The sequence below is a fragment of the Octopus sinensis genome, linkage group LG25, assembly GCF_006345805.1.
Source record: "Octopus sinensis linkage group LG25, ASM634580v1, whole genome shotgun sequence".
NCBI lineage: Eukaryota > Metazoa > Mollusca > Cephalopoda > Octopoda > Octopodidae > Octopus > Octopus sinensis.
Window position 1 is genome coordinate 11,464,883 of NC_043021.1, and position 12,195 is coordinate 11,477,077.

Consider the following 12,195-nt stretch of genomic DNA (forward strand, 5'->3'; position numbering starts at 1 on the left):
TACTCATGTCTGTGTATTTTTTTTTTACAAATTATGACCATCCCTAATGTTTAACAATGTCTGACTCAACACAAGAGTCCACATCAAGAATCTTTCAAAATAAATACATAAACATGATGACGGTGGGGACAGTGAGGATGATGAAGCTGTAGATCCTCCATCGGAAACACAACAAGAAAATTACACATACGCGTAAAGGAACACATGTTGGCAGACACTTCCATGAAGAAACAGCTATGAAAATGCCAGACCCAAGGGTTCACTGCATATCAGGGCAACACAGGCAAGCTTAGAATCTCCAAAGCCATATTAATACACCAATGGAAGTCAACTATCAATAACGCTAGCTGGTTGCTATAGCAACAACCTTCTGCGCATGTCTATTCCCCATATACTCACACATGTACATCTGCAACATTTCCTAATTCTTGAAGTCTTTTCTGTCAAAGAGCATAGACTTGGTGTCGAAGACTTTTCCATTTTTTCTGTGTGTGTGTGTGTGTGAGTGAGTGAGTATGTGTGTGTATATATTTCACACACATATACATATACAAATGCCCCCAAAGATAGAAATCAAGGGGGGTCAGATCAGGGGATCTGGGGGATCTTATAAGCTGTTTTTATAAAGAGAATAAATTCTTCCTATGTATGGAAACTTTTGTATCACCCTGTATCTCTCTCTCTCTCTCTCTCTCTCTCTATATATATATATATATATATATATATATATATGTACATGACTCTTGGCTAAGATCAAAGTGCAGTGTCCACTGGCTATATATATTTATATACTTGTAGTGACCTCCTACTTTCTATAATATCAGTAGCCACTGAATTATCACTGTCCTGCTTAATTAATTCCACTAACAGGTTTGTTTTTATTAAGAGTAACTGAAAAACATTTACGCTTTGAGCTCAATACTGGCGGACTTATTACCTTGATATCAAATCAGTCATTATTCACCAATCATAGTTTAACTTCTCATACAGTTTTAGAAGAAAATACAGTGACTGTTATTGTAGTTACTAATCCTTACAAATAAAAGTAAAGAAGAGATAAAAGAAGGTGAAAATCCACAGAGAATGTATTAGAAGATTTATTCATATTATTATTAATATACTTAATTAATGCACTGGCTAAGTATTAATATCAATAAAATTATTGATATAGGCACAGGCATGGCTGTGTGGTAAGAAGTTTAGTTCCCAATCGCATGGTTCCGGGTTCAGTCCCACTGTATGGAGCCTTGGGCAAGTGTCTTCTATCATAGCCTTGGTCTGACCAAGGATTTGTCAGTGGATTTGGTAGACAGAAACTGAAAGAAGCCCATTGTATATATGTGTGTGTGTGTATATATATATATATATATATATATTATATATATATATATATATTATATATATATAAAGTGGAGGCGCAATGGCCCAGTGGTTAGGGCAGCAGACTTGCGGTCATAGGATTGCGATTTCGATTCCCAGACCGGGCGTTGTGAGTGTTTATTGAGCGAAAACACCTAAAGCTCCACGAGGCTCCGGCAGGGGGTGGTGGCAATCCCTGCTGTACTCTCTCGCCACAACTTTCTCTCACTCTTTCTCTGTTGGCCTGCTCACTTTGCCAGCGGGGTGGCGTCATTTGAAGGCTAAAACAATGCAAAGTGCATTGTGACCAGCGATGTGTAACAATATCTGATAGCCTGGTCAGTCACAGTGATCACAGTGATATATATATATATATAAGTTAGACAGTTTGACTGAAACTAGTAAGCCCAAGAACTGCACCTGGTTCCAATTTGATTTGGCATAGGTCCTACAGCTGGATTCCCTTCCTAACACCAACCACTCCAAGAGTGTAGTGGGTGTTTTTTACATGCCACCAGCACAGGTGTCACTGACATGACACTGGCATTAGCCACAACTACAATTCCATTTGGTTTGACAGGTCAACACAAGCATAGTGTATAACCCAAGGATTTGGTCACCTGTCACTGCCTCTGCGAGATCCAACACTCAAATGGTGTTTTTACATGCCACTAGATATGTATGTATGTATGTATTTATGTATGTATATATGTATTTATACACGCACACATACACACACGTATGTATATACATATTCCTTATGTGCGTGTGTGTGTGTGATATATACATACATACATACACATGTACCTATATACATGCAAACATGTATACATACGTAGATATACACATACATACATTTATGCATATATACAAACATACATATATATATATACACACACACACACACACACCCATACATACATGCATGCATACACACACCCACACATACATGCGCATGCATGTGCACACACACACACACACCCATACATACATGCATGCATACACACACCCACACATACATGCGCATGCATGTGCACACACACACACACAGGTAAATGATTAGTTTGTGTAAGGAGTTAGTGCTGTAGGCAGAGTAAATGAAATGTCGCCTGTGAGACTATTTAGTGCTATGCGTTATTATCACTACACAATAAAATCATTTGTGTCACTTTAATTCCTGTGACTCTTTGTGGAGACAAACAATAAGTCTATTCCAGGAATACCACCACCACCACCACCATTGCCACCACTACCACCACCATCACCAAACCACTACAGCCGTCACCAGTAACTAATACTATCAACAAGCACCACAACAAATAGTAGCCCTCTACAGCCCACACAACCACAAATATTTCACAGATATGGATTTATAAATGCTCTTGTGTGTGTTGTATGGTGCATGTATACTTGCACATGCAAGCATCCGCAAAGATATAAGCGTACACCCACATGTGGTTTGGTGCACATATGCTCGCACAATGAATTAAATAGCTTCTTGGTGTTTATAAGAATGGGGAAGTTAGAGCTAAATTTAATTCTTCCATGCCTTAAGGTGAATTATGATTATTAATTAGGTTAACAGTTACTCAAATTCATTCCCACTGCATTGTGCAAAAGTGCAAGGCGGCGAGCTAGCAGAAATGTTAGCACGCCAGGCGAAATGCTTAGTGGCATTTCAAAGCCTCGTTGAAATAAATTTAGAAGTACAAATGTGTGTGTGTGTGTGGGTGAGTACATATGCATGTGCCTTTAATTGCTATTGGTCAAGCCAAAGTCAAGCTCAGAACTTGGCCTAGTTTGGCTGAGAGGCAATAACATTTTTCTATCAATTTTTTATCTCTATATACAATTATACTTACACAAACACGCATTCACTCACAGATACATACATACACACATACATACCACTATCAGGTTGTTCTTGAGTGCTACTGGTAACATGTAACACAGTACAACCTGTCGCATGGTCAGGTCATCGGCAACTAAACTGGCAACCTCATCAGGCTTGCTTGGTGAGGAGGGTGATTGTTGGACACTCTGCAGGATGAAAAATAAGTTCTGTCAAATGGTGGAAGAACTACTGTGTAGTCAACGGCCAATTCAACAAGTACCTCATAGTGGTCATGTGCCTGTGTGCTCCGTTGACCTGGAGAGCTATGCTGGAGGGTGAGAAATCTTCAGGCGGGTCTTACGAGGCCAGACAGGTTGAAGGCTAGGCGACAGACAAAACCTTAACGACAATAAATTGAAGCACCCTCTGGTGTTCTCAGCCTCAGGACCATATCCCTACTCACTGCTATCTCAGCAAGTGCAAGCCCCATGAATCAAAGTGGGTGTTTAAGGGCATCTCCCTCACCATCCTCTGGGGCAACAAAAACCTCTAGCATTCTTGAGTCCTGGACCATACTTTTGCTCACTGCTATCAGAGCAGGGATGGCTATCTGCAAGTACAAGCCCCGTGAGTCAAAGTAGCTGTTCTAGGGCATCTCCCTCACCATCCTCTGGGGCAACAAAGACTTTGGGTGTTCTCGGCTCCCAGACCATATCCCTATCAGAGCAGGGATGGCTATCAGCAAGTGCAAACCCGTGAGTCAAAGTAGCTGTTCTAGGGCATCTCCCTCACCATCCTCTGGGGCAACAAAGACCTTGGGTGTTCTCGGCTCCAGACCATATCCCTATCAGAGCAGGGATGGCTATCAGCAAGTGCAAGTCCCGTGAGACAAAGTGGTTGTTCTAGAGCATCTTCCTCATCATCGTCTGGAGCAACAAAGACCTTGAGTGTTCTCGGCTCCCAGACCATATCCCTGCTCACCGCTGTTGGGGCAGAGATGGTTATCTGCAAGTGCAAACCTCATGAGTCAGAATGGCTGTTCCAGCACATTTTCCTCACCATCCTTTAGAGCAGCATCCTTTCCATTTTGTCTGCTGAGACTATGAGGCAGTTAGAATTACAGGAAATTGAGAAAATATAAGACTTCTCTTTTTCTTCTATACTTCTTTCCTTTCCTTTCCTTTTTCTTTTGGTTTCATTGGACGTAGATAAGAGAAGGGTGAGAGTGGATGAGAGATTGAAAGTACCAGGCTTAAAAAAAAAAGTGGGGCTGGGATCAATTTGTTTAACTAAAATGTGGTGCCCTAGCATGGCCACAGTCCAATGACTGAAACAGTAAAAGGATTCAGCTCCTTGCTATACTTCCAAAAAGAGTGAGAAAGGGTTATCAGAGAATTTCTATGACTTCACCAGCTCCAATTTCTGGGCTTATCATTCCACCAGTTGTGATCTCAAGAATTACACTGTGTGGGGCATGTTTGTGAAAGCCACCAATCGCTCTGCTGGCAACACCAAGGCTGTGCTGGTGACCAAGATTGCGGAAGTGCTTGAAGATCTTCCCAGGGACACAGTGAGAAATGCATGAACTAAGTTCTGGAACTGTCATGGTGGAAGCTGAGGGCAGCTAATTTGAGTAAACTGTTACCTCCCAGCTATGATCTAGATCAGTGGTTCCCAAAGTGGGCAGTACCACCCCTTGGAGGTGGTGGAAAGATCGGGGGGTGGGGTGGCTGAAGAAAAATGGAGCAATAATGGGGTGACCAAAAGGAAGCAATCGATGTAAAAAATAACAAACAAACTAACGGGTTAATTAGATTAAGTTCTATTTGTGAAATACTGTTGTTTTGAATTTGCTGCAGAAAATGGTCTATGTCTGTGATAGTGAGTGGTGGTGGTGGGGGCACTAGGAATGAGGCCTTAGAACCAGGGGGGCAGCAGCCTGAAAAATTTAGGAACCACTGATCTAGATGATATTAATATTTTTGACTTTTAAAATCACTTATATTTTTGGAATGGATATTACGTTTTTTTTTTCTTTTTAAGCAAACTGTCAAATTTAGCCCAAACAGTCAGTATATTCAGAATATCAACGATAAGACTGACTTACATAGTGAGTTGTAATCAGTATTGTAAGTTGCTATGATGCTGTTTGTTTCTTCTCGAGCCATACCTGGCTCATAAGGGCCGGTTTCCCGGTTTCCTTGGCGTAGAGGTTCCCCACCTGGACGGGACGCCGGTCCGTCGCAGGTGAGCTGCAAGATGCAGGAGGAAAGAGTGAGAGAAAGTTGTGGCGAAGGAGTCAGCAGAAGTTCACCATTACCTTGTGCTGGAGCCACGTGGAGCTTAGGTGTTTCACTCATAAACACACACATCGCTTGGTCTGAGATTCAAACATGCAATCCTTTGACTGCGAGTCTGCTGCTCTAGCCATTAGGCCATGCGCCTCTACGAGTTGCTATGATATCTATAGAAAATTCGGTTACCTTCCGTGAGTGTCAACAGAATAATAGTTATCTGCTAGATATCGTTACTGTTGTTGTTGTCGAGTCATTGTCAGTTGGGTCATCGTCGTCATCTCTTGTCTTTTCACTATGGGTTGGATGGTTTGACAGGGGCTGGTACACCAGAGAACTTTACAGTACTCCACTGTCTTCCTTCACATGGTTTTTACGGCTGGATGCCCTTCCTGATGCCCACCACTTTACAGAGAGAACTGGGTGCTTTTTACATGACAACAGCACCAGCGAGTTCTGTTTTGGCCTGATTCACCAGTGTCACCACCACCATGTAAAAACCCTCAAGCCCACTCTGTGGACCAGGAGTTATAATGTTAGGTTGTTCTAAAAATAATGGCCGATTTCAGAACCATAATTTCATTCTGGAAAAATTAATGATAGAAATGTTTTGATTAGTCAAAGTATGAGCCGTGAACATCTATGCATCTCTGCCATCAATCAACGAGATTATTTATGCCTCGTTGATAAAAACTTACTGGCTTTGATGCTAAGAAATCTTTGAAAGTTGATTCCACCTCTGGTTTGGACCTGAAAGTTTTATCACTTAAAAATGATGTGTTTAAATGCTTAAAAAAATGGTAGTCAGTGAGTGAAAGACTAAGAGAATATGGAGGATGTGGTAAAGTCTTGTATCCCAAGTCTGTGAGTTTCTGCAACATCATTCTTGCAACATATAGCTTTGCATTATTGTGGAGCAGAATTGGGCCATGCCAATTTACCAATGCAGGTCTCATTTTTTGCAAGTGAGCATGTGTTTCAGTGAGTTAATTGCAGTAAACCTCTGCTGTACTGCTCTGATTGGCTTCTAGGAAGCTGTAATGGACAACATCAATTGCAGACCACCAGACAGTTACCATAATCTTTTGATGATGCAACTTTGGCTTTGGGAAATGTCTGGGGGACTCATCACAATCAAGCCATTGACCTGATCATTTAAGGTTATCATAAAGGATCCACTTTTTGTCACAAGTGACTATTCGGTCAAGAAAAGGATCATTGTTGTTTTGCAGAAAGAGCATTGAGCACACTTCAAAACGCCAAACGTTTTGATTTTCATTGGGCTCATGCGGTGCCCATCTATTGAGATTTTTCATCTTACCAATCTTCTGCAAATTGCATGAGACCATTGCAATACAGACACCAAGTGCCTGAGATATTTCTCTGATACTCTGACGTGGGTTTTGTTCAACAATTTCTTTCAACTCTTCATTGTTAAGGCTGCATGACCATCCTCTACCTTCTCCATCTTCAATGCTCTCATCACCACTACGGAATTTCTGAAACCACCTTCGTATTGTGCGATCACTTGTGGACCCCTCTCCCCAAGTTCTTTCGATGTTGGCAGCAGCTTGGGAGGCATTGTACCCAAGCTTGAACTCATTCAAGAAAAGTAAGCAAACATCCTTTTTTGCCATCTTCATAATTAAGGGTACCTATGCTTCAAGAATGTTTTCTATCTGAAATATCATCATCATTTAGCATCCGCTTTCCATGCTAGCATGGGTTGGACGGTTCAACTGGGGTCTGTGAAGCTGGAAGGCTTCGTCAGGCCCAGTCAGATCTGGCAGTGTTTCTACGGCTGGATGCCCTTCCTAACGCCAACCACTCTGTGAGTGTAGTGGGTGCTTTTTACGTGCCACCCGCACAGGTGCCAGACAGAGCTGGCAAACGGCCACGAACGGATGGTGCTTTTACGTGTCACCGGCATGGGGGCCAGGCGAGGCTGGCAACGGACACGAACGGATGGTGCTTTTACGTGCCACCGACATGGGGGCCAGACAGAGCTGGCAATAGGAAATTATTAAAGAGCATACATCAATACGGATTCCATGGACAGCGAGGCTCACCAATGGAGAAATTCTTAAGCAGATAAGGCCGAAAATGTCCCTAGAAGCTAGGATCACCAAGCATAGATTGGCATATTTCAGTCATATTATGCAGAGAAAATCCCTGGAGAAGGACTTCATGCTCGGAATGGTCAGTGGCAAGAGAGGAAGAGGCCGACCAAGAACCCGCTGGCTTGACACCATCAAGAGTGATACTGGAGTGGACATAGCTAATCTGAAAGAAGCGGCCCAGGATAGAACTGACTGGAGGACACTGATCCGAGTGACCGAGAGTCGACTTCGACTGAGCGGTTAGAGAGAGAGATACATGAATTATTATGTTGAAATTCACCTAAAATATAATTAAAATACTATGATAAAATTGCATTTCAAAACACAACACTTAGAGTGGCCATTATTTTTGGAACACACTAACAGTTACAATTATTATAATAGTTATAGTACTCTGGGCCCCAGAAACATCACTGACAATACATCCAAAATACATTCGTGAGTTTTATTTTAGGAGAGAATTTTCAAATGAGACTTACATAAGTTGAAATATGTCGTGTTATTAAGTTGGTCAAGTGACGCAATACACCACTGACTAATTCATTATTACATATCTAAGTAGTGTAAATATCTATGATGTAGGCCGTCCTGAAAGAGTAACAGTTGATATTTAGGAGTGTCTCGGCTATTTTCAGGTAAATAAAATTCTTTGCGGTGTGGGTTTTTGTTCAGATATATTTAAGGAGGATATCGACTGATAAGAAGATTATTTGAAAGTTAGCTTCAGTTTCTTGACCTAGATCTATCGCTTTCTACAAACACATATACATATATACGTGTGTGTGTGTGTGTGTATATATATATATATATATATATGTGTGTGTGTGTGTGTGTGAGTTTGTGTGTGTGTGTGTGTGTGTATATATATATATATATTGTGTGTGTGTGTGTATATATATATATATATATATATATATATATATTATATATATGTGTGTGTGTGTGTGAGTTTGTGTGTGTGTGTGTGTATATATATATATATATATGTGTGTGTGTATATATATATATATATATATATATATATATATATATCATACACTCCTGTCGAGTGTTCAACAATTTCTTGTTGAACAACCTCACAGATGATTTGTTTATAGTGATTAAATGTCTGTGCTCACATCAGCTCACTTCCTCCATCGAATCGATATTACCTGTACAGGTGTAATGAGTACCACATGTCAGATGACGAAATCATCACAGAGCAACGTGAAATGAAGTGCTTTGCTCAAGAACACAATATGATGCCGGGTGTGGGAATTGAAACCACGATCTCGCAATCGTGAGTGCTGTACCTTAACCACTGAGCCATGCGCCTTCACACACACACACACATACATGCATGCACATGCACACACATATATTCTTTTATTCTTTTACTTGTTTCAGTCATTTGACTGCAGCCATGCTGGAGTACTGCTTTAAAGGGTTTTAGTTGAACAAATCGACCCCAGGGTTTATGTATTATCCATACAATTTCAAAGTAAGGTGATTAAAATCAAAATAAGCAACAAGGATATCCAGAGGTAATGCAGTACAATAGTTTCAAGCAACTCTAATTGAACAATGCAATCATTACACCAGTTTAAATGCAGAGCATTCCTCAGCTGCATAAAGACAGAATTTAATTAAATTAAAACAGATGGACACATTAGTATAATTTTACTTAAAATCTCCAAGAAAATAAGGAGATAGACAAAGAACATGCTGTCTTCACTTCAGCTTAGAAGCTACTAAGGTATCAGGAAGGAAGACATGTTACAGATTTTGCTTGTCACTGTTTTATGGGATCATTTTTAATTTAGAGACTAGTTTATCAAATCTTTGTATATCTAAGGCCAAAAGAACAAGGAGTAGTGCCTGCTAGGAAGGAGGCTGAGGGAGTTGACAGAATCATAGTGGGTAGAGTCATAAAAAACTATCAAGATTTATTTGAAGCAATATAATGAGATTTGGTAAAGGAAATCTTAAATCAAGGTGGTAGCTGACAATTAAAGGGGCAAGCCTCCAGTATTTCCAGTGATCACTATAGGGACAATGCTTTGTTTGTGGTCCACAGTTGCAGTAACTGAGAAGTCAAAGAATATAGGAAAAGAATCAGATCCTTTTTTAAGAACATGGGCCTTAGTGTCTCCTTTAGCTTCAGCCTTAAAACCACTGACTACTGCAATGTCACCTTAGAGCTACAAAATGACTCCTTCCGTCCCTACCACAAACCAGGTGAAAACCTAAATTATGTAAATTTCTTATTTAATCACTCCCTCTTTGTCTTTAAATTGGTTGTTAACAGCATCTCCTATTGAATTTTATCTCCATCCACCGATAAGAAAATATTCAAGCAACATGTCAAATATTATAATAGGGCCCTAAATCAAGCTAGTTATAAGTACTAAATTTATGTGTGTGGATGTGCACATGCCTATGTTTGTGTATGTATTTATGTGTGGGTGACCATTTACCTTATGGGTTCCTATGTGCTTGTATATATGATGGACTCTTCCACCAGTTTTGGTGTACAGGAATCTGACAACCTACACTTATGTTGAATGTGGCATTTGAGTCCCGCCAATGATTTGCAAAGAAGCCTGCAGGTTTTGCAAGTATGAAAATTACAGGTTGGTGCAGATGGTATGTATGCAACTGCTTTGCTCCTTTGCCTTGCACCCCTTAGCCTGTTAATGCTGGTTGAGACAAAGTCTCTTACACCATTTTGACACAGTCAGTCTCCGTTTTGTTTGCTCCATGTGTGCAAGGGTGTTGTGAGCTATATTGACTGGTGAGCGGTTACTCTTCAGCTTGTCCTCTTCTGATATCTGAGCCATGGTCAACCAAACACTCCCAGGCTATCAAGCTGGTTGTAGAAGAGGATATTGGGTACTTTCTAGTCACTGAAAAATATGTGTGTGTGAAAATTTGAGTATACATATGTGTGTACAGTTGCATATATGTGTATAAGTAGGAGTCTAGGTATATTTATATGTAGGTCGATGTATGTATGTGTATCTGCGTGTGTATTGTGGATGCAGGCAGGCGTGCTTGTGTACAAGAACCTTTTGTTCTACAGAACGGAAAACCCACAACTCCACTGCAGTTTCACCTGCATAAATTTGGACAACAGCATTGAAGCCATCAGCAAAAATCTATTGTCACGTCTCTTGAACAGATTTTTATGACAATACTTTTCCCATGAGGGTCCTTCCTTCTTTCATCTTTCCTTCCTACACCTCAACTCTAAACCACACCTCGTCTTGCATATTTTGCAACATACTTTTATTCTTTTACTCTTTCCAGTCATTTGACAGTGGCCATGCTAGAGCACTGCCTTAGAGGTTTTAGTTGAAGAAATTGACCCCAGGACTTATTATTTGTAAGCCTAGAACTAATTCCCTAAGTTTGAAGTTACACACACATACATACATATATATATATATATATATTCAACAACAATTGTTGTTGAATTTATATATATAGCCTCTGACTATTTTCTCATTCTCACTAGGCTGCTGGTGGCGAAAAAATTTCTATTGAATTTTTTGCTACCCTATATTGATTAACATATATATATATACATACATACATATATACACACATATATATATACATACATATATATATATACATATATATATATATACACACATATATATACATATATATATATACACACATATATATATATACACACATATATATATACACACATATATATATACATATATATATATACACACATATATATATACATATATATATATACACACATATATATATATACATACATATATATATACATACATATATATACACACATATATATATACACATATATATACACATATATATATACACATATATATATACACATATATATATACACACACACATAAACGTGTGTATATATATATACACACATGTATATATTGTATAAACGACAAGTTTCTTTCAGTTTCCGTCTACCAAATCTACTCACAAGGCTTTGGTTGTCCCAAAGTTATAGTAGAAAACACTTGCCCAAGGTGCCATGCAGTGGGAATGAACTTGGAGCCATGCGGTTGGGATTTAAAAACTGTTTTTTTTTTTAATGTTTTATTACTAGATTTTCCTCTTCTGGCGAACTCAACATTGTGGTGTGACTGACTTAGAAACTCTGTACAACAATGTAATCCTCATGAAGATTATCTCAGCTTGACAATTAGCTACATCAAGTAGAGTTGATTGCATAATAATTACGTCATCAACTTCAGTAGTTAAGAAACATATGTAGTGTACATTTTACCTGTTCTGCTCCCTCAATTTGGATGTGTGTGTGTGTGTGACAAAATTTTTATTTTTCGGTCAGTGTTATTTCCTATTTGCTTCTATCTTAAAGATCAAAGGAAATCACTACTGTTCCCTTTAAACTTTGCTTTTCTGACCTGGACATCAATGTTTTTGAAACTGACCTATTTCCCATTACATTTCAGACAAATCCAGTGCCGAGTTGCTGAAGCTGAAATATCGTTATAGCAAATATTCTGCTCAATACTACAGATTTGGTAAAGCCAGTGTCTTGGAGGATGTGGGTTCAATTCCTATAGTTGTTTGTAGACAA